The sequence below is a fragment of the Lepus europaeus genome, assembly GCF_033115175.1.
Source record: "Lepus europaeus isolate LE1 chromosome 21 unlocalized genomic scaffold, mLepTim1.pri SUPER_21_unloc_1, whole genome shotgun sequence".
Lineage (NCBI taxonomy): Eukaryota > Metazoa > Chordata > Mammalia > Lagomorpha > Leporidae > Lepus > Lepus europaeus.
The window spans coordinates 1,259,482-1,283,281 of NW_026909005.1; the positions used below are offsets into that span (position 1 = coordinate 1,259,482).

At 45.2% G+C, this 23,800-nt stretch overlaps 1 pseudogene; it reads left to right on the forward strand.

The window, feature by feature from the left end:
• Positions 1-798: 798 nt before the first annotated feature.
• On the forward strand, positions 799-3,749 carry LOC133754307 (male-specific lethal 3 homolog; annotated as a pseudogene).
• Positions 3,750-23,800: the final 20,051 nt, after the last annotated feature.

The window sequence follows — 23,800 nt, forward strand, 5'->3', positions numbered from 1 at the left end:
CACAGGAACAAAACAAGTTTACAAGGTAGCAAAGATCAGGGTACAAGCTCTGCTGATAGAGCAAAGAACATCATAAACCTTCATCAGAAGTCACATCCTGCCTGCAGGAATGTGGGACGAAGAGTCTTGTGGCTTCGGAACAATAGACACAGGAAACAGGATTAGATAAGGGACAGCCTCAGCCTGCTGCATCTCATGGCCAGGGCCACTAGCCCCGACACTCCTCTGTATCATTTATGTATGTATGTCTCTGCTGGTCTAAATGTTCCGTATACAAGAAAGTTATTTCAAGTGTTACATATTGCTGTAGAGCTTGATTATATTGTAATCTGTAACAGAATGTTTCCCGTAAAAGGCTAAAGGTGATCAAAAATTCGTGTAACCTAAATCTCTGTAAACTTGTTAAAAGAAAAAGAAACCTGAAAATATTTTATATACTTGTGCTTAAATTTGCTGGTTAAACAAGCTACACCATGTTAGGTATTTAAGAGATGTTTCTGAGTGCATGTATTCTTAAAATTTGTGAAGGACATTGGACTTTCTGGTAGGTGTTTTCCTAAGTTGTTGTCTAATAAGTGAATCTGCTTGCTAAGTTTTCATTTGATATTACTCTTAAAATGTTTGTGTATGAAAGAACTGCCCTGCTTTTTTGACCCTATTGCCATATATGATTATTGCTTGTGAGATTACTTAATTACTTGGATTAAAGACTAGTGTAGAAAATTAAAGCCGCTGCCAGGCAACACCACACACAGTAACATATCTGTTTTGCCTCTGGTGGTGCAAGGTTTTTTAAGCATGGCTGGTAACTGGTAAGATTTTGTAGTGACAGTCTGGCAGTATCCTTGCATAGCTATTTGGGTAAGGACATAAGTCAGTTCTGTTAAAGGTCAACCATGTTCAGAAAGCAGAGTAACTCAGCCCAGCTAAATATTCATAAGAAACATGCCTATAACTCTGGACTTCTAGTCTAGACAACAAAAATTAGAAGTGGGACTGAGCACCCCCTTGACTTGCATTCTCTGGTCTACTTTAATAAGATCCAGGAGGGAAAGAAAACTGGACATCAGAAGCAATGTAAAGATAGGTGGCAGGCCTATTACAGGCAGCTCTGTACAGTGATCTGCCCTCAGGGAGACCCAATGGGCCAGGCTGATGAAGGAAACTAAAGATCTAAGTAAATTCACTGTGCTTAGGATTGGAAGGTTGAATATTATTAAGATACCACATCTTGTAAAATGGTTCTATAGGTTTAAGATACTCTAAATAAAAATTCGAGCAAGAGGTTTTTGAGAAAAAAACAAACCTGACTGTAATCAGGAAAACCTCATACAATTGACTATCATGTCCACAATGTTAACAATGAACTGGGTGAAATCACAATACTGCGTCTCAAGACTTACAATAAACCTACAACAACCAAGATGGTTTGGGATTCGTGAAAGAACAGAAGATACACAAATGAAAGTTTAATGAAAGACATAATGGCTGAAAAATATAAAATCTTGGGATAGGTATGATTGCCCAGGGATGTGAAGTATGAAAGTCCTCAAAGAATTTCCACCAAAGAGAACTTGACCAAACACATGATAGTTAAATGCCCAAAAATGAAAGACAAAGAGAATTGTGAAAGCAGTGAGTATATATATACATATATATATATATATATATGCACACACACACACACAAGGTAAATTGTGTTAGATTAATGGTGGATTTTTCTAGAGAAATCTTGCAGGCTAAGAGTAGGATGATATTCCCAAAGTGCTGAAAGAAATAATCTAATACCAGTCAATGTTGTTCTTCGTAAGTGAAGAAGCGGTAACTACTACCTAGCTCAACAAAAGCTGAGAGAGTTCATCACCATTAGATCTTCCTTACAAGAAAAGACAAAATGAGTGATTTTAGCTAAAATGAAAGGATGCTAGTAGCGCTTCAGTCCCCGACTGCCAGTTGCATTTGCAAGCCCGGTTGACAGTTTGTGTAGGCGACAGCGGCATAGGCCGTACTTGATGATGGCCTGCCACCGTACAGCTCAGCTTTCACATTAAATCTCTATCCTAGGAGGCCCAGCATCTCCTGGGCTCCAGAGGGACACCCTGCACATCGGACCCAGATTGTTGATGTTATTGTTGGAAAAGACGAAAGAGGCAGAAAGATCCCAGAATATCTGATCCATTTTAATGGTTGGAGTAGAAGCTGGGATATATGGGCAGTGGAAGATCATGCACTACATGATACTGATGAAAATCGCAGATTACAGCGGAAATTGGCAAGAAAATCTGTAGCTCACCTGAGAAGCACAGGAAGAAAGAAGAAGCGCTACAGATTGCCTGGTATTGACTCTTTCTTAAAAAGTCTCCCTGTTGAAGAAAAAGATGAAAATGATGAAAACTCAATAAGCGGTTCTTCTGGTGACAGTGGGGAAGAAAAGGATGAATAAATAAGTGAAGAAAGTGGAAAATGGTATTGAAGAGAAGGCTGAGAAAGAACTGGAGCTGCAAACAGAGAGAAATGGAAGAAAGAACAATTACTCTAGAAATCCCTGACGTTCTGAAGAAGCAGCTGGAGGATGACTGTTACTGTATTAACAGGAGGAAAGGGTTGGTGAAACTTCCATGCCAGACCAACATCATAACTATTTTGGAATCCTATGTGAAGCATTTTGCTACCAATGCAGCCTTTTCTGCCAACAAGAAGCCTCGTCACCATCACGCTATGGTGCACGCCAGCATGAATGTGCACTGTATCCCAGCAGAAAAGAATGTTGACCTGTGTAAGGAGATGGTGGATGGCTTAAGGATAACCTTTGATTATATTCTCCCGTTGGTTTTGCTTTGTCCATATGGACAAGTTCAGTATAAAAAGGTGACTTCGTCTAAATTTTTTCTTCCAATGAAGGAAAGTGCCACAAATAGGAGCCAGGAGGAGCTGTCTCCTAGCCCACCTCTGTTGAATCCATTCACACCACAGTCCACAGAGAGTCAGCCAGTTGTGGTGAACCAGCCACCCCTAAAAGGCGCAAAGTCAAGCCGGAAGCCTTACAGTCTCTGAGATGATTCATGCATCACAGCACCTACTGTGACAGGCTGTCTGAGAGCAGTGCCTCACCCAAGCGCCGACAGCTGGACACGTCCGCCAGCATGCCCAAGCTGTGCCTTCACCTGGAAAAGAAGACACCTGTGCACAGCAGATCACCCTCACCTATTCCTCTGACTCCTAGCAAGGAAGGGAGTGGTGTGTTTGCTGGCTTTGAAGGGAGAAGAACTAATGAAATAAACGAGGCTCTTTCCTGGAAGCTTGTTCCTGACAACTGCCCACCAGGTGACAAGCCACTTCCACCCTCTTACATTTATGGACACAACATTTGCTGCGCTTGTTTGCAAAACTCCCAGAAATCCTTGGAAAGATGTCCTTTTCTGATAAGAATCTGAAGGCTTTACTGAAGCACTTTGATCTCTTTCTGAGATTTGTGGCAGAATACCATGATGACTTCTTCCCAGAGTCAGCTTACATTGCTGCCTGTGAGGCACACTACAGCACTAAGAACCCCAGGGCAATTTATTATTGTGTTGCTGGTAACAATAAGCTTCTTCGCTTAGAGTGCAAATGCCATGACTACTCAGGGAGCTCTGGCAGAGGCAGGCCTTGTTATTTGAGTTACCCTAGTTGTTTCTGTTAAGATTTACTTCTTGTGTGCCTGAACATGCTTAGACACTGCAAAGACCATCTGTGAGGGCAAGAAATGAGCAGCCATGTTAACTGCAAAACGTCATGAAAGTATACTTGCATTAGGCTGTTTTGGTAGGCATTGCAATTAGTTGTTAGCAAAGAACAACTTTTTAGTTACTTTTTAGCATTAAAAACATTTTTGACAACTATTTTCATTCTTGTGATGAGGCTGAATAATTCTAACAAATATTAGTTTGTACCCGGGGTCAAAATGTAATCTCAGAGTATTTCAGAGGGAATTGCAATTGATGGCAAATGTGCAGTTATACCTTTGCTTTGTCTTGATTGCATCTCTGGGAGACATTACTTTTGGTGACCTAAAATTTTTTTTTGACACAGAGTGGATAGTGAGAGAGAGAGAGACAGAGAGAAAGGTCTTCCTTTTTGCCATTGGTTCACCTTCCAATGGCCGCTGCAGCCGGCACATTGGGCTGATCCGAAGCCAGGAGCCAGGTGCTTCTCCTGGTCTCCCATGCGGGTGCAGGGCCCAAGCACTTGGGCCATCCTCCACTGCCTTCCCGGGCCATAGCAGAGAGGTGGCCTAGAAGAGGGGCAATGGGGATAGAATCCGGCGCCCCAACTGGAACTAGAACCCGGTGTGCCGGCGCCGCAAGGCAGAGGATTAGCCTGTTAAGCCAGGCACTGGCATGGTGACCTAAATTAAGCATTCCCATCTAGTTTGAGGTTTTGCAGCCGTACTTTGCTGTGTAATATTATAGTTCCCTTTCTATAAAACGTTATTATTGGTAATTAAATAAAGCATTACATTATTTGACAAAAAAGGAAAGGATTCTAATAACATGAAAGCATATGAAAATATAAGTAAAAATCAATCTTAGTATAAAGACTAGAAGCCCAAAGTGTTAAAAATAACCCTAGCAACAATAAATTGTTACTGGATACCCAAAATGGTATGAGCCCAAGGACAATGTTGAGTGCCATAATCTTGAATGCTGAAACATCAAGAGATCAGATTCCTAATTTGGGGATGGTGCTGTTGCATAGTGAGTAAAGCCACAGCTTGCAACACCAACATCAAATAAAGGAGTTGGTTTGAGTCCCAGCTGTTCCACTTCTGATCTAGCTCCCTGCTAATGTGCCTGGGAAAGCAGTGGAACATAGCCCAAGTGTTTGGGCCCCTGTACCCATGTGGGAGACTCAGAAGAAGCTCCTGGCTTTGACATGATTCAGCTTTGACCATTATTGCCATTTGGGGAGAGAACCTCTCTCTCTCTTGCTCTCTGCCTCTCTGTAACTCTGCATTTTTGGGTAAATAAATACATTTTAAAAATTTTCTAATATTTATAATTTCAAATCATTAAAATGCCAAAATATGATTGTGTAATAAAGCTTAAATATTTATTATATTTATTGATTTTTGCAAAGATAATTTATTTGAGAAACATAAAAATGACAGATCATTTCACTGACCACTTTATACAATAAAAATCATAAAGTGTATTTGTGCAAGAATAAAAACAAATATAAATAACTATGATGGGCAAACCATTTCATAAAGAAATAGGATTACATAGTTGATGGAATTATAAATTATTATAATTATTATCAAAAATAGTAGATTTCCCCAAATAAAACTGCCATGGGACCCTACAATTCCATTTCTGGCACATATTCAAAAGAAATGATATCAGTACTTTTTTTTGACACGCAGAGTGGACAGTGAGAGAGAGACAGAGAGAAAGGTCTTCCTTTGCCGTTGGTTCACCCTCCAATGGCCGCTGCAGCTGGCGCGCTGTGGCCGGCACACCACGCTGATCCGAAGGCAGGAGCCAGGTGTTTCTCCTGGTCTCCCATGGGGTGCAGGGCCCAAGCAATTGGGCCATCCTCCACTGCACTCCCTGGCCAGAGCAGAGAGCTGGCCTGGAAGAGGGGCAACTGGGACAGAATCTGACACCCCGACCGGGACTAGAACCCGGTGTGCCGGCGCCGCTAGGCGGAGGATTAGCTTATTGAGCCACGGCATCAGCATCAGTACCTTAAATATATATCAACACTCTCATGTTTCATAGCAGCTTTAGTCACAATAATTTAGATATGTAAACAATCTAAATGGTCATCAATAGATGAGTTGGTAAAGAAAATGAGATAGACACACACGTGTGTGTGTTTAAGGGAGTATCATTCATCATTCAATAGGAAGAATATGCTGCTATTTGCAGCAATATGGATGGACTCAAAGCAAATTGCAATAGGCAATGTTAGCCAAACATAGAAATACTTTATGATATCACATATTTATGAAATATAAAAAATTTTGAGCTTACAGAATCAGAAAAAAACATGGTTAATAATATTGGAGAGTGGGAAAAATGAGATTTCCATCAAAATGCACAAACTTTCAGTGATAAGAGCAATGAGAGGCCAGCGCCACAGCTCAATAGGCTAATCCTCCACCTGTGGTGCTGGCACCCTGGGTTCTAGTCCCAGTTGGGGCACCAGTTCTGCCCCAGTTGCTCCTCTTCCAGTCCAGCTCTCTGCTGTGGCCAGGGAGTGCAGTGGAGGATAGCCCAAGTCCTTGGGCCCTGCACCCGCATGGGAGACCAGGAGAAGCACCTGGCTCCTGGCTTTGGATCAGCATGATGCGCTAGCCGCAGCGGCCATTGGAGGGTGAACCAGCGGCAAAAGGAAGACCTTTCTCTCTGTCTCTCTCTCTCACTGTCCACTCTGCATGTCAAAATAAATAAATAAATAGAAAGCAATGAGTCTGGGGAATCTAATGCATAATATGGTAGCTATAGTTAATATTAATGTAGTTTATACTTGAAATTTGTTAAGAGAGATTGTAACTATTATCACAGAAACAAAGAGGAGTGACCATGTGAAGTGATGAACATGTTAATTACTTTGACTCTGGTAATGATTTTGCTATGCAAACATAAAATCAAATCATCACATCCTGCATTTTACATATATACAATGTTTACTTGTCAATCATGTATCAGTAAATCTTGGAAAATTAATATTCTAATGTGACTTTGAGGGGCTAGTCATACTTTTATTTAATTTTTAAATATTTGTTTTTTCCCTCTGTGTTGTGCATATTTTTTCAGCTGGAGAAAATATGTGAGGTGGATATGGATGTGAGCTATTATGCATGCACTTATAGAAACACAAGCTAGACCTCTCAGTGTTATGTAGGTGAATCATTACATGAAAGGTTCATGAACAAATATTTCAGCAAAATTTAAAATAGTAATAATTCATTGAAGAAAATTGATGTGTGTGCATATGACTGTATTTGAAATGTTTGTGGATAATGGAGTTCAAAAATAAAGTTTATTTGGATAGACTACTATGATCTGATAGCATTGCCACTTATTCTCATACAAGTTTTTCTATGTTAAAATTTAAAAAAAATCAATTCTATTTTGAAACTAAAGTGGGCATATTGTACTGCTTGTTGTAATCTCCCAGGATACATTATTTATCCAGTGTTTTTATTTTATTTTTGTTTTGGTATAAATTGGTGAAGTGAATCTTTATATATAGTTCCTGTCATATGAATGTGCATTCTCATAGTTAAATATAGTTTATTCTTACATAGCTCTTTGGAAGTACTAAATCCTTTCTCATTTCACAAAGGGATTAAAGATAGATAAAAGGTTATTTTTTTTTCTGAATCAGCATTCCTGAAATGATACTTCAATTGTCAAGGATCAAATGTCAATGATAGTCCCTCTTACTCTTTAATAACCTCAACTTGAAGAAAACAGTTCTGTAGAAATTCACTCAGATCTGCATATCTTGACTTTATTTTCTGCACCTTTATGTGGGAAAAAAAATCAAAGGACCTGAAGACACTCAGCATCTATATGTTCTCACTTGCTTCCCACTTCTATTAACTACTGTCCTGATCACCTCAAGGAAATGGTTCTTAGGAACTTCACCCATGACTTCCAGATTGCGTAATGGCAGGCACCCTTCTGTTAACACTAGCCATTAATACAAAAGCATGTGGCAACCTGCCCTGTGTTGTACACCATAACACACTTTCTTTTTATTCCCATCACTATTCCTCAATTGCTCTGAATAGATTTCTCTGTCCATCCCAACTCCTTAGGTGAACAGATACTATCCTTGGTTTTACATATTATTTGCAGGCTAATTTTTCTCAATACCAAGATTCCTCTTTCAACTACAGCCTTATAAAACCAATGTTGATGTACCCTTTCCATTTGTAAAATATCAAAATTACTGTATCTTGAACCAAATTATTAGTGAAAACCCAAATTTAAGCCTCCACTAATTTCTTCAGTGTAACCATACATTAGTGACCACACCTGCCTGACCTGGCTGCTCCCCACCTCCACATCTGTATCCCTCTACAACTCTTTAACCTTAGTCAATGCAAGGCTTTTCTAATTGTTCCATGAATACTTCCTCTGCATCTCATTTTTAAGGAAAATTTTCTTTCCATTAATGACACCTTCACATCTCCAGGTATCCACATAAGTGGCAGAGAGGCTTTCTTTAAACATGCCTTTTCCATCCACCTCTCCATAAGTTTCCATTTATCTTCATCAGATTTTTGTCTAGTACATATGATTATTAAAATGGAAAGTCAGAAGTGTCTGAGATTTTTACCTTGTTTTCAAGATGACTAAGGACTTTTAGGGTGTTACACACACACACACACACAAAACAGATTGAGATATTTGAATCAAAAATAGGCCACATGGAGCTAGTATTGTGGTGCAGTGGGTTAAGTTATCACCTGTAGTGCCAACATCTCATAGGGACACCAGTTCAAATCCTGGCTGCTCCACTTCCAATGGAACTCCCTGCTAATAATGCACCTGGGAAATCAGTAGATGACACAAGTAATTTTCCCCTGCTACCCTCCTGAAAGGCCATGATGGAGTTCCAGGCTCCTGGTTTTGGCCTGGCTCAGCCCAAGGCTTTGCAGAGATTTGTGGAGTGAACTATTGAATGGAAGACTTCTCTGTCTCTATCTCTTTCCTCTGTTCCCTTTCTGTCTGTAACTTTGCCTTTGAGATAAATAATCTTTATCCCTGAAAACCACTGAAGCTAGTTGAAAGGAAGAAGGATATAGGAAGAAAACAGATGGAGTATTAATGGGTTGAAATCTATCATCTGTATATGTAAGTCTGAATTCCTGATTCTGATTCTTATAGACTGTATCATATAGGGCAAGATACCAAAGCCCTCTTACCTTGTGTTCATTGTTGAGCAAAATAGAAAGATTTTGAAACTGAAATAATACTGGAAACTAGGAAGACTTTTGTAACCATTAATTCATCAATAGATAAAATGTGCTTACCATAACATCTAGAAATATCCATGTTCTAAAATGATAGGGGTAAATTAAAGAGCAGAAATGCAAAATTAATGCTGTGTTGAAAAAAGTCTCTTACAAGCTAAAGATACAGAAATACTGATGATATATATGTGTATACACAATATATATGCACATATGTAGTTAAATACATAAGTATGTGTTTATATATTATAGAAGAGAAGTAGATAATTAATAGCAGTAGGATTATGTAAATGTTAATATTCTGATTTTATGGTTTATTAAAGTTATTAATAGGAAGTCACAGTGAATAATTTTGGGGTAAATGGTATAATTTCAGTAACATTTTCTGAGTGTAAAGTGTAGATTTTATAGAAAATGAGAGAATGACATATCAAATATCACTTCATAAATGATTTGATTGATTAGTATGCAAACATTTATTGACTCAATTAAATTATATGGCAAATATTTTCTAAAAATGATGAGGCTCTCACAGAAGCTGAGCCCAATGTGGGGACCTACAGGAGTATCACACTGCTGTATGGCCTTAGAGAAGGATCCTAGCTTACATTTTGCCCTCTTCACATCAGGCTCTTGCTGCACACAACTTTGTTGAGAGCCTTTCATCTGGCTTCCTTCCAAGAGCCCAGCTGACCCAGCCCTGTAAACCATTTAGCCCCGCTTCCCCTCCCATTGCTCTGGAAAGAACCTAGGATGCACACATCCTGAATGGCTTGGCTTGTAGAGGCCTTCAGAAAGCAGTCAGGTGACTTTGCCCATTTGCCTGTCTCCCTAAAAGCAGCCAGGTGACACTGCTCATGTACTTTTGTACCCAAGAAGCAAATGAGCCACCAGCTTCAGTGGCCCTGCCTGTAAATATCAAAGGCAGAAGATTGGCAGCCCAGCCTTATTTCTCATGACTGTGGGAAGTAGCCAAGCAGCCTTTCCTGAGTGGCTTAGCTGACCATGGGCTGCAGGACAGAGCACACAGGCTACAGGATATAGGTCACAGGACACAGGCTACAGGGCACAGGACCCAGGCTAAGAGACACAGGACAGAGGACACAGGCTACAGGACATAGGCCATTGGCTAAAGGACACAGGCTACAGGACACGGGCTAGAGGACACAGGCTACACAACACAGGACGCAGGCCACAGGACAAAGGCTACAGGACACAGTCTAAAAGAAATAGGCCAGTTGACACAGGACACATGTTAAAGGACACGGGCTATAGGACACAAGGCACAGGCTACGCGACACCAGCTATAGGACACAGGCAACAGGACACAAGCTGCAGGACACAGGACACAGGCTACACAGAGAGGCTAAAGGAAGAGGATACAGGCTACAGGACATAGTACAGAGGCCACAAGACACACCACACCAGTCACAGGACAAAGGCCACAGGCTACAGGACATAGGACACAGGATACAAGAAACCAGCTTCAAGAAACAGGACACAGGATACAGGAAACAGGATATGAGATACAGGACAGAGGCCACAGGACTCAGGACACAGGCTAAAGGACACAAACACTGACAGCAGGAGAGTCCACAGAACATAGATCACAGGACAAGGACTGCCAGACATAACACACAGGCTATTGGACACAGGCTATCGGACACAGGATATAGGACACAGGAGAAAGGACACAGAACACTGGCAATAGGATAGAGGCCACAGGCCACAGGATACAGGGCATAGGCTACAGGATACAAAAAAAGACAGCAGCTACAGGACAAAGAGGACACAGACTACAGGGCACAGGCCCAGGACACAGGCTACAGGACGCAGGGAGAGGCTAGAGGACATAGGTTACATGACACAGGACAGAGGTCACAGGACAAAAGCTAAAAGCCAAAAACCCAAAGGACACAGGCAAAAGGAAACAGGCCAGTGGACCTAGGGCACAGATTACAGGACACAGGGACAGGCTACAGGATGCAGGACACAGGCAACAGGAAACAGACTACAGGATATAGGCTACATGAATAGGCAAAAAGGACACAGGCTACAGGACAGAGGACACAGGCTATAGGACATAGGCCACAGGATACAGGAAACAGGACAAATGCCACAGGACTAGGCTACAAGACACAGGACACAGACACTGGCTACAGGACACAGGACCTTTGCTAAATGATATAATCCACAGGCTACAAGAAACCATCTCTAGGACACAGGCTACAGGAAATGAGAAACCAGCTACAGCCAAAGGCCACAGGACACAGGCTACAGAACACAGGACACAAGTTACAGGACACAGGCTAAATGAAATAGGACACAGACTACAGGACACAAGCAACACGACCGAGAGTAGAGGCCACATGCCACAAGCCACAGGCTACAGAACACAACAGAGCTACAGAAAACAGGACACCAGCTACAGGACAAAGGCCACAGGACCCAGGCTACAGGACACAGGACACAGGCTACAGGCTATACAACACAGGACACAGGCTACACAACACAGGCTACAGGACAGAGGTTACACAACACAGGCTGAAGGACACAGGATACAGGAAACCAGCTACAGGACACAGGCTATAGGACCTAGGCTAGAGGACACAGTACAAAAACTATAAGACAAAGGCTACACAACACAGGACAGAGGCCACAGGTCCTAGGCTACAGGACATAGGCTACACAACACAGGCCACAAAACACAGGACACAGGCAAAAGGAAACAGGTCAGTGGATACAGGACACAGATTACAGGACACAGGCTAAAGGACATGGAAACAGGCTACAGGACACAGGACAGAGGCCACAGGACACACCACACTGGCCAAAGGACAAGGGCCACAGGCTGCAGGACATAGGACACAGGCTACAGAACACAGGACACAGGCCTCAGGACATGGGCTACAAAACACAGTCTACACAACATAGGACACAGGCCACAGGACAAAGGCTACAGGAGACAGGCTAAAAGAAACAGTTCAGTGGACACGGGACACAGGACACAGGTTAAAGGACACAGGCCCAGGACACAGGCTACAGAAATAGGAACAGGCTAGGGGACACAAGCTACAAGACAGAGGCCACAGGCCAGAGGACACTGGCCACAGGTTACAGGACACATGCTACATGACATAGGACAATAACTACAGGATACAGGCTACACAACATAGGACAAAAGACACAGGACAAAGGCTACAGAACACAGGCAAAAGGAAACAGCCAGTGGACACAGGACACATACTACAGGACACAGGACACAGGTTAAAGGATACAGGCTACAAGACACAGGACACAGGCTACAGGTCACAGGACAAAAGCTACATGAATAGGCAAAAGGATGAGGATGCAGAATATAGAACACAGGCTACAGGACACAGGACAATGACTACAGGACACAGGTTACAGGACAGAGGCTAAGGGACACAGGATGTAGGACACAGGACACAGGTTACATGACTTAGGACAATGACTACAGGGCACAGGCTATAGGACACAGGACAGAGTCCATAGAACACACCACACTGGCCAAAGGACAAAGGCCACAGGCTATAGGACACAGGGTACAGGACACAGGCTACAAAACACAGGATACACAACATAGGATACAGGCTAAAAGAGACAGGCCATTGGACACAGGACACAGGCATCAGGACACAGGCTACACGAACAGGCTAAATACAAGGATACAGGATATAGGACACAGGCTACAGGACACAGGACACACCACACTGGCCACAGGACAAAGGCCACAGGCTACAAGACATTGGCCACAAGCTACAGGACAAAGGACACAGATTAAGGGATACAGGACACAGGCTAAAAGAAACAGGCCATTGGATGCAGGACACAGATTGCACAAACCAGGAAACAGTTTAAAGGACACAGGCCCAGGACATAGAACACAGCCTACAGGACACAGGGACAAGCTACAGGACACAGGCTACACAACATAGGACACAGGACACAGGGCATAGGCTAAAAGAAACAGGCCAGTGGACACAACACAGGTTAAAGGACACAGGACACAGGCAACAGGACAGAGGCTACAGGACAAATTTTTCAGGACACAGGACACAGACTACATGATATAGTCTACAGGCTACAAGAAACTGTTGGCTTCAGGAATCAGGACAAAGACTATAGGAAACAGGACACAAGCTACAGGACAGAGGCCCTAGACACGGGACACAGGCTACAGGACAAAGGCTAAAGGACACAGGCTAAAAGAAACAGGCCAGAGGACACAGGACACAGATTAGAGGACGCAAGTTAAAGGACACAGGCTACAGGACACAGGCAACAGGACACACCACACCGGGCATAAGACAAACACCACAGACTACAGAACATAGGACATGGGCTACAAGAAAGTGGCTTCAGGACACAGGACACAGGATACAGGAAACAGGACATGAGATACAGGAAGAAGGCCACAGGACACTGGCTATAGGACAGGGGCCACAGACTACAGGACACAAACTACAGGACACAGGATACAGGACACAGGCTACACAACATAGGACAGAGTCCACAGGACACAGGACACAGTTTAAAGGACACAAGCTACAGGACACAGGCAAATGCTAAATGACATAGTCCATAGGCTATGAGAAACTGGCTTCAGGACACAGGCTACAGGACACAGGACATGAAGGACCCTTATGGGGGAGAGGGACAAGAAACTAGGCCTGGGCAGATATCAGGGGCTTCTTAAGAGGTTAGATGTTCCCCAGAGTCCAGCGGGCAGGACGTTCTCTGGGAAGGAAAAGTCAATCCCCTTCAGAGAACCTCTAGGCATGCCCAGAGCAGAGCTGCCACTCCCCTTCAGAGAGCCTCAGCACTCTCCTCAGCACTCTCCTCAGCACTCTCCTCAGCACTCTCCCTCAGCATTCTCCTCAGCACTCTCCTCAGCACTCTCCTCAGCATTCTCCGGTATGCTAATTGTCCCTCCGAACCAGCCAATCCCGTGTTGCCACTGCATTCCATATGCTAATGGTCCCTCTGAACTGACCAATCCTATGCATGCGCATTAGGAATATGCTAATTCGTTGCCTATATAACCTGTGTGAAACTGCCGCTCAGGGCTCCTCACCGCCTGAGGTGGGGGCCCGTTTGCGCAAACGTTCAATAAAAACCTCGTGCTTTTTGCATCAACTGGTCTGGAGTCTGGATCCTTGGGCGTCCTCCCGAGCAAGTGGGCATCTCTGCAACTGAGAGGTCCAACATTTGGTGGCCCGTACGGGGATTTTAGGTCGCCCTCAGACCCATTCTCTGCGGACCAGTTGGAGGTATAATTAAGTGTTTTCTGTTTGTTGTTCTTCGTCTTGAGTGTTCTGACTGGCCAGTACCTGACTCTGTGAGACCAGTGGGGGAGGCAGGCGTGCCCAGCAACCCCTGGTCCGTTCCCCGGAGGATGCTCCGGTCTGTGAGACCAGTAGGGGAGGCAGGCGTGCCCAGCAACCCCTGGTCCGTTCCCCGGAGGACGCTCCGGTCTGTGAGACCAGTAGGGGAAACCCTCGGTCCGTTCCCCCGGAAGACGCTCCCGGGGTGGTCTGGAGGTGGGTCGGAGACCAAGTCTCCCTCCTTCCCGGGGAGGGCTGGTCAGGCAGCCGCTCCCAAAAATAGCGCAATAGCGTTCGATTTGTCCTAGCCATGTGGTTTGTCTTGCTTACTGTATATGTCTGTGCATTGGCTGTTCTTTTTGTTTGGGCTGAAATCCTTGCACACATGGGTCAACAAATAACCACCCCTTTAAGTCTCACTCTAGATCACTGGAAGGATGTTCGAGAACGCGCGCGCCACCTCTCAGTGGAGGTTAAAAGGAAACAATGGGCAAAATTCTGTTCCTCAGAGTGGCCGGCCTTCGAGGTCGGCTGGCCAAGGAACGGCACTTTTAACCTCGATATTATTTTACAGATTAAGGCGCGAGTCTTTCAGCCAGGATCCAATGGACACCCTGATCAGGTGCCCTACATTACCACGTGGGAGGCTCTTTCACGTAACCCCCCTCCCTGGATAGAACCCTTCTCCTTCCCGACGGAGCCCATACGGACCCCGATACCCCCTCCTCCTATCCCGGTTGTGCCAACCTCCTCCCTATACCCTCTGAAGGAGATTCGAGATCCAAAACCTGACAAGCCACCGGTTCTTCCGGCTGATCAGGACTTTCTGCTCTTTGACTCTCCCCCACCCTATCTTCCCGGCCAGCCTGCTCCCCCGCAGGAACCCCCACAACAACCAGAGCGGGATGTGCAACCTTCTGCACCATCCCCTGATTCCACGAGGGCAGGGGAAGAAGTCTTAGCGCCTTCCCCGCCCTCCAGCCGCCTGCGCCTCCGTCGGGGGCAGGCAGGGGGCTCGGGAAGCATCTGGACTTCGCAGGCTTTTCCTCTTCGCTCGGTGGCTGGCCAGATGCAGTACTGGCCATTTTCTGCTTCCGATCTTTACAATTGGAAAACCCATAACCCCTCTTTCTCTCAGGACCCCCAGGCTCTGACTGGGCTGGTCGAGTCAATTTTATTGACTCATCAGCCCACCTGGGATGATTGTCAGCAGCTTCTGCAGACCCTCCTCACTACTGAGGAAAAGCAGCGTGTCTACCTTGAGGCACGGAAAAACGTCCCTGGAGCAGATGGCCGACCGACCCTACTGCCAAACGAAATCGAGGAGGCGTTTCCCTCAACCCGTCCTGATTGGGACTACACCACCGTTGCTGGTAGGGAGCAACTTCGTCTTTACCGCCAGATTCTCCTTGCGGGTCTCAGAGGGGCTGGAAAGCGCCCCACCAATTTGGCCAAGGTACGTGCAGTAGTACAGGGGGCTGAGGAAACGCCGGCAGGCTTCCTAGAAAGATTAATGGAAGCCTACCGTATGTACACCCCGTTTGACCCCCTGGCAGAGGACCGGCAGGGAGATGTAATCATGTCCTTTATAGGACAGTCAGCGCCGGACATCCGCAATAAATTGCAGCGGCTAGAGGGGCTTCAGGGGTATACTATACAAGATTTAATGAAGGAGGCAGAAAAGATTTACAACAAAAGGGAGACCCGAGAGGAGAAGGAGGAAAGGATCCGCAAGGAGCAGGAGGAAAGGGAAGACAAAAGAGACAAAAGACGTAATCGAGAGCTTAGTAGAATTTTGGCCACCGTAGTGCAGGATACAGAAAGGAGTAGACCAGGACAGAATAGGGACTTGGGAGACAAACGAAAGCCTCGGGTGGAAAGAGATCAATGTGCCTATTGTAAAGAAAGAGGACACTGGGTCAAAGACTGCCCGAAGAAAACACAGGGACCAAAGAAGAGACCAGTTCCAATCCTGTCCCTGGAAGAAGACGACTAGGTGAGTCAGGGCCAGGAGCCCCCCCCTGAGCCCAGGATAACCCTTGAAGTGGGGGGCAGACCGGTAACCTTCCTGATTGACACGGGAGCCCAGCACTCGGTACTGACTTCAGAAAAAGGGCCTTTAAGCTCCAAGACTTCCTGGGTTCAGGGGGCAACTGGAGGGAAGTTATATCGCTGGACAACCAATCGAGAGGTCCAGTTAAGTACAGGACTTGTGACACACTCGTTCTTACTAGTGCCAGACTGCCCCTACCCCCTCCTGGGCAGGGACCTACTCTCGAAGGTAGGAGCCCAAATTCACTTCCATGAGAAAGGAGCTACCATCACAGACTCAGGAGGGCGGCCCCTCCAGGTATTAACACTACGCTTGGAGGACGAACACCGATTATTCGAGAGGCCCTCGTCCACCATGGCTCCCATGGACCCCAAGTGGCTCACAGATTTTCCTCAGGCCTGGGCAGAGACTGCGGGAATAGGGCTGGCCGTCAACCGGCCTCCCTTGATCATAGATCTGAAGCCCACGGCCATTCCCGTGTCAGTTCGTCAATATCCGATGGGCAAGGAAGATAAGGAAGGTATCCGGCCACATATCCAGAGACTGTTACACCTAGGCATTTTAAAACCTTGTCGTTCACCTTGGAACACCCCCCTACTACCAGTAAAGAAGCCTGGTACGGGTGACTACCGCCCGGTACAGGACTTGCGGGAGGTTAATAGGAGAACGGAGGATATGCATCCCACAGTGCCCAACCCCTACAATCTGCTAAGTACCTTGCCTCCGACCCACGTATGGTACACTGTGTTAGATCTAAAAGATGCATTCTTTTGTTTAAGACTGAGCCCTCAGAGCCAATCCATCTTTGCTTTTGAGTGGAAAGACCCAGAGACCGGGTTTTCAGGACAACTCACCTGGACAAGATTGCCCCAAGGATTTAAAAACTCGCCTACCTTGTTTGACGAAGCTCTGCACCTAGATTTGGCCGACTTCCGAGCCAACCATCCGGACCTGGTCCTCCTGCAATATGTGGACGACCTCCTCCTTGCCGCTGAAACTGAGCAGGACTGCCTAAAAGGTACCGGGGCCCTGCTACAGAGACTGGGGGAATTGGGCTATCGAGCCTCCGCGAAAAAGGCCCAAATATGTCAGAAACAGGTGGCCTACCTAGGATACCTCCTAGAAGGAGGGCAACGGTGGCTGACAGAGAGCCGAAAAAGGGTGGTTGCTCTAATTCCACCCCCCACCAATGCCAGAAAGATGCGGGAATTCCTCGGGAGTGCGGGATTCTGCCGCCTTTGGATTCCTGGGTTTGCGGAGCTGGCAGCCCCATTGTACCCCCTCACGAAGTCCAATGCTCCCTTTCAATGGAGAGAAGAGCAACAGCGGGCGTTTGACAACATGAAAAAGGCCCTATTGTCAGCCCCAGCCCTGAGCCTCCCTGATAAGACCAAGCCCTTCACATTATACGTGGATGAGAATAAGGGAGTGGCGAAGGGAGTGCTAACACAAATGCTTGGACCCTGGAAAAAGCCGGTGGCATACTTTTCAAAAAAGCTAGACAATGTAGCGGCCGGCTGGCCTCCGTGCCTCCGCATGATAGCGGCCGTGGCAGTTCTGGTGAAAGACTCGGATAAATTGACTCTAGGCCAACCTCTCACCATAGTGGCACCTCATGCTGTGGAGACAGTTATCCGCCAGCCACCAGATCGGTGGCTCTCAAATGCTCGGATAACTCATTACCAGACTATGTTATTAAACTCAGAGCGGGTCCGGTTTGGGATTGCCACATCTTTAAACCCGGCCACCCTGCTCCCGGAACTGGGGCCCCAGGCCCAGGTAATCCATAACTGTCACCAAATCCTGGCTGAGGCCCACGGCACCCGAAAAGACCTAACCGACCAGCCTCTGCCGGATGCCGAAATGACCTGGTTCACGGATGGGAGCAGCTTTCTACAGAACGGTGAGCGGAGGGCTGGGGCAGCGGTGGTGGATGGAAAAACTGTTATCTGGTCAAGTGCCTTAAAGCCTGGAACTTCTGCTCAAAAAGCCGAGCTCATAGCCTTAACTCAAGCTTTAAAACTGGCACAAGACAAAAAGGTCAACATTTACACAGACAGTCGGTATGCTTTCGCCACTGCCCATGTACATGGGGAGATATACCGGCTAAGGGGCCTCTTAACCTCAGCAGGCAAGGACATTAAAAATAAGCAGGAAATCCTAGATCTTCTACAGGCCCTGTTCCTGCCCAAAATGTTGAGTATAATTCATTGCCCCGGGCACCAACGAGGAGACGACCCTGTAGCAAGGGGAAACAGGATGGCAGACGAGGCCGCTAGGGCGGCAGCCCTGAGCCAACAGGTACTCCCGTTAAAGACAATTGAGCCCACCCAAGTATCGAGGGAACCACCTTTCCTCTATTCGGACCAAGACTTAGATACGATCCAGCGGCTCGGTGCAGAGTATGATGAACAAATAAGGGTTTGGAGGCTCGGAGAGAAAATAGTCCTGCCACACCAATTGGCTAAAGAAATAATTACCAGCCTCCATCAATGGACTCATTTGGGACACAAAAAGCTAAAAGCAGCCTTACAGGAAGATAGGCAGTCTTATTACATCCCCGGACTTGACTCTTTAGTCCAGCAGGTGACTGAATCCTGTGTTCCGTGTGCCAAGGTAAATGCCAGACACCTCAAGCTCCCGGAGGGAGCTAGGGTAAGAGGAGACCGACCAGGAATCAACTGGGAGGTCGATTTCACTGAGATAAGGCCGGGCAGTTATGGGAATAAGTATCTTCTAGTTTTTGTAGACACCTTCTCCGGATGGACTGAGGCATTCCCCACAAAACGGGAAACCGCCCGGGTGGTCGTCAAGAAGATCATAGAGGAGATCTTCCCCCGGTTCGGCTTGCCTAAGGTAATCGGGTCCGACAATGGCCCAGCGTTTGTCTCCCAGGTAAGTCAGTTGGTGGCCAAAGCATTAGGCATAAATTGGAAATTGCACTGTGCCTATAGACCCCAAAGTTCAGGACAGGTAGAAAGAATGAACAGAACAATTAAAGAGACCTTGACCAAATTAGCGTTGGAGACTGGTGTTAAAGACTGGGTCCAACTCCTCCCTATGGTGTTGTTCCGGGTCCGAAACACGCCCTCTCATTGCGGGCTGACACCATACGAAATCCTTTATGGAGGGCCCCCACCAGTAGCAGGCTTGCTTGACCTTGCCAGTGACTCCATTGCCGATGCCCCTAAATTACAGGCCCGGTTGAGAGCGCTCCAGATCATCCAGAACCAGGTCTGGAAACCTCTTGCAGCAGCCTACCAACCCGAGACGACAACCATCCCACATCCTTTCCAAATCGGTGATGCTGTGTATGTCCGAAGGCACCAATCTAAGACTCTAGAGCCCCGGTGGAAAGGCCCCTTCCCTGTGCTGTTGACAACGCCCACCGCTCTCAAGGTCGACGGAATCGCTGCTTGGGTCCACGCCTCACACGTGAAGCGAGCACCACCTCCCCAGGGCCCCGAGGATCCGGATAGACCAGCCAAATGGAAGCTCCAGCGCACTCAGAACCCACTCAAGCTAAGACTTTCAAAAACTGTTTAATATTTATGATGTTCCTGGCCTTTCCCCATTGTTTTTCCAATCCCCATGCTCCACAATTGTTAACGTGGAACCCAACCCAGTCCAGCAAGAACAGAGTTCCCTCCCTCCAGTGAGGCAGGCTCTCCCCAGGCCGGTCCAATAGATTTTAGGATTAAAATCTTTGCAAAAAGAAAAGGAGGGAATGAAGGACCCTTATGGGGGAGAGGGACAAGAAACTAGGCCTGGGCAGATATCAGGGGCTTCTTAAGAGGTTAGATGTTCCCCAGAGTCCAGCGGGCAGGACGTTCTCTGGGAAGGAAAAGTCAATCCCCTTCAGAGAACCTCTAGGCATGCCCAGAGCAGAGCTGCCACTCCCCTTCGGAGAGTCTCTAGGCACTCTCCTCAGCACTCTCCTCAGCACTCTCCTCAGCACTCTCCTCAGCACTCTCCCTCAGCATTCTCCTCAGCACTCTCCTCAGCACTCTCCTCAGCATTCTCCGGTATGCTAATTGTCCCTCCGAACCAGCCAATCCCGTGTTGCCACTGCATTCCATATGCTAATGGTCCCTCTGAACTGACCAATCCTAAGCATGCGCATTAGGAATATGCTAATTCGTTGCCTATATAACCTGTGTGAAACTGCCGCTCAGGGCTCCTCACCGCCTGAGGTGGGGGCCCGTTTGCGCAAACGTTCAATAAAAACCTCGTGCTTTTTGCATCAACTGGTCTGGAGTCTGGATCCTTGGGCGTCCTCCCGAGCAAGTGGGCATCTCTGCAACTGAGAGGTCCAACAGACACAGTTTAAAGGACACAAGCTATAGGACACAGGACACATGCTAAATGACATAGTCATTTAATGCTAATGGCTATTAAATTTTACCAAACCCTTTGTGGAATATATTCTGTTGCTTTTATGGTATTTTCTATTAATCACCTTAGTTGGTGAACAATGAGGAACTCTTAAAACTTCTGGTGAATATTCCTTTTAACAGTATATCTCTTGAATATATATAGTATATCTTTTTCATAAATGTATTCTTGAATATATTCTTTGAATGTACATATGAATTCCTGCGAAACTTTTTTTTTTAATATTCACTGTGGAGTTCTCACAACTTTTGAATTGGGTATATTATCAATATTTGATGTTTGTCAATACAATTGTATATGATATGGCCTACTATGCAAGCATGAGATAAAGAAGAGTTATAATATTAGAAAAGTGGACTTTAATACATTAAACATTTTTATTTTTTTATTTTTTTATTTTTTGACTGAGTGGACAGTGAGAGAGACAGAAAGGTCTTCCTTTTCCATTGATTCACCCCTCAATGGGCACCGTGGACAGCGCGCTGTGACCAGCGCACTGCGCTGATCCGAAGCCAGGAGCCAGGTGCTTCCTCCTGGTCTCCCATGCGGGTGCAGGGCCCAAGGGCCTGGGCCATCCTCCACTGCACCCCTGGGCACAGCAGAGAGCTGGACTGGAAGAGGGGCCACCAGGACAGAAGCCGGTGTCCTGACCGGGACTAGAACCCAGCGTGCTGATGCCGCAGGCGGAAGATAAGTCTATTGAGCCGCAGCGCCAGCCCATTAACCATTTTTAAAAGGAAGAACAGGGGCCAACATCATGGCATAGCAGGTAAAGCCACTGCCTGAAATACTGGCATCCCACGTGAGTGCCAGTTAATATCCTGGCTGCTCCATTTCCACTGCAATTCCCTGCCAATGGCCTGAGAAAAGAATAGAGGGCATCCCAAGTGTTTGTGCCCCTGTCACCCACCTGACAGACCCAAATGAATCTCTTGTTCCCGGTACTGGTTTCGCCATCTGGGGAGTGATCTAGTGGGTGATTGATCTCCCTCTCTGTCTACCCCCTCACTGTTTCTCTCTTCCTGTAACTCTGCCTTTAAAATAAATAAATAAATCTTTAACAAAAAAAGGAAGAACATTTGATGAGTGAACAAGGGTAAATACAGATGATAACAAAACGAGCATGTGCAAACCTAACTAATGAATTAACGATAAATCAATAAATCCAAAATCCTATTAGAGAGTGTCTTGTATGTCTTTCGACCCCTGCTAAAATAAGGGTACATCTCTGTTACACAGATACAGGAGATCTGAACAATAACACTGAAAAAAATCTTACCTAATTTGCAAATGAAGAATAACTGTACATCTTAGTGAGTAAACTTACATAATTTTCCAGGGCATAGAGGTTACCTGACAAAATGATAATAAAATAAAGTTATTTTTAAAATTCTTAAAAATGCTAGTATTTCAGAGTCTAATCTCTCACAGCAAATAAATTATTTGGAAAAATATTAAAAAATTGATAACTAGTAAAAAAAGATGGTTGTATGGAAGTTACACAAAACTTTCATTAATCCATCATCAAAAAAGGTATCCAAATAGACATTACAAAGTGTTTAATCTGAATGACAATAAAAATTCTGGACTCATGGATATATATTTTGATGCTCATGAAAATGGCTTTAAAATATTTACTAAAAACTGTAAGTTAGGTTTGTATTACAATCTGTTGATTCCGATAGCATTATCATGTACAGACCTCCACTACTGGAATAGAATAGCCATGAACAAATATCTCACATGGCTTTCTACTGCACTCCACTAATCAATTGGTATTGTCATACCTTATTAGTCTTTCTAATCCTATCACCAAGAAGAGTACCATAGAAGGTAGAAACTTGATAAGTATCAGTGGTTGTGGCTAGAAAGAAACCAGAGACAAAAGAATACAAGCAACATATGTAGTCATGAAAAGTAGGTGCAGAAGACTTGAGAGGCTAGGCACTTAGATGTTTTAAATTCTACATAATATTTCCATAGCTTTTTCCAGGAATTCAAATATACTTATTCATAATGTAATTCAAGTAGCTAATTGGGTTTATCCTCCAGAAATGTAATATTGCCGAATTGCCTTAATGGAAACATCCTGTGAAGACCAATTTTAAGACAGGAGGAAGTAAGCATAGAAAGACTTGAGCTGGGAGAGATAACTTGAGGAAAAACAGCATTTCGTTATTTTGGCAAGATAACTCAGGAGTGTTTGAACCAATGTAGCCTAATTGAAAAGTCTATTGTCACAGTGAATGTTCTTCACTAGTGCACCCACAAATGCCAGTTACTGCCTGGGAAGTGTGACCTCTACACAAATGCACTGGTGGATCCCAAAAGGTGGTTGGGAGTGCCATCCATCAGTGATGCTGCTCCTAGCAGATCTGGTTTACTGAATTATCGAGGTTTCCAGACTGAGTGCACACTAGAAGGAGAAAGTCGTGTAGAAGCAATGAATCCAAATTGTAATATTCTGTGCTCTCTCAATTATATGTCAAAACACTGGATTAACAAAAATGAAGGCATTCTAAACTCCAGCTTGGGATTGTGCTTGCAAACAGATGAGAAAATAAAGCACATCCACAAGACTGCTGATCTTATCATGCTCATCTCATCAAGAATGGGCTGCCAATAGGACTTGGTTCAACAAATGTTCAGAGAGATAAATCACACAGACATTAATCAAGGGGACTATATCTTCCTATAAAAATTTTGTTACCCCCAATATTTAGTTGGGTAGGACTTTTAGTACATTTTCCAACAGATATTATTATCATCTAACCATCTCTGCACATGAATGCACAATTTTTGATTGATCATATGAACACCTTGCCTACAAAATGGAGAGAATGTTATACTTATCAATAATTTCTCTGTCATTACTTGCTTTTTTCTGTTCTTTATATTTCACTGTCTGTTTGGTATGGAAGTGCAAGCTTCATAAATTAAGAAATTTTCCACCAATGACTGAGAATTGAAATCAAACATATCAGCCAGTGCCGCAGCTCAATAGGCTAATCCTCTGCCTGCAGCACTGGC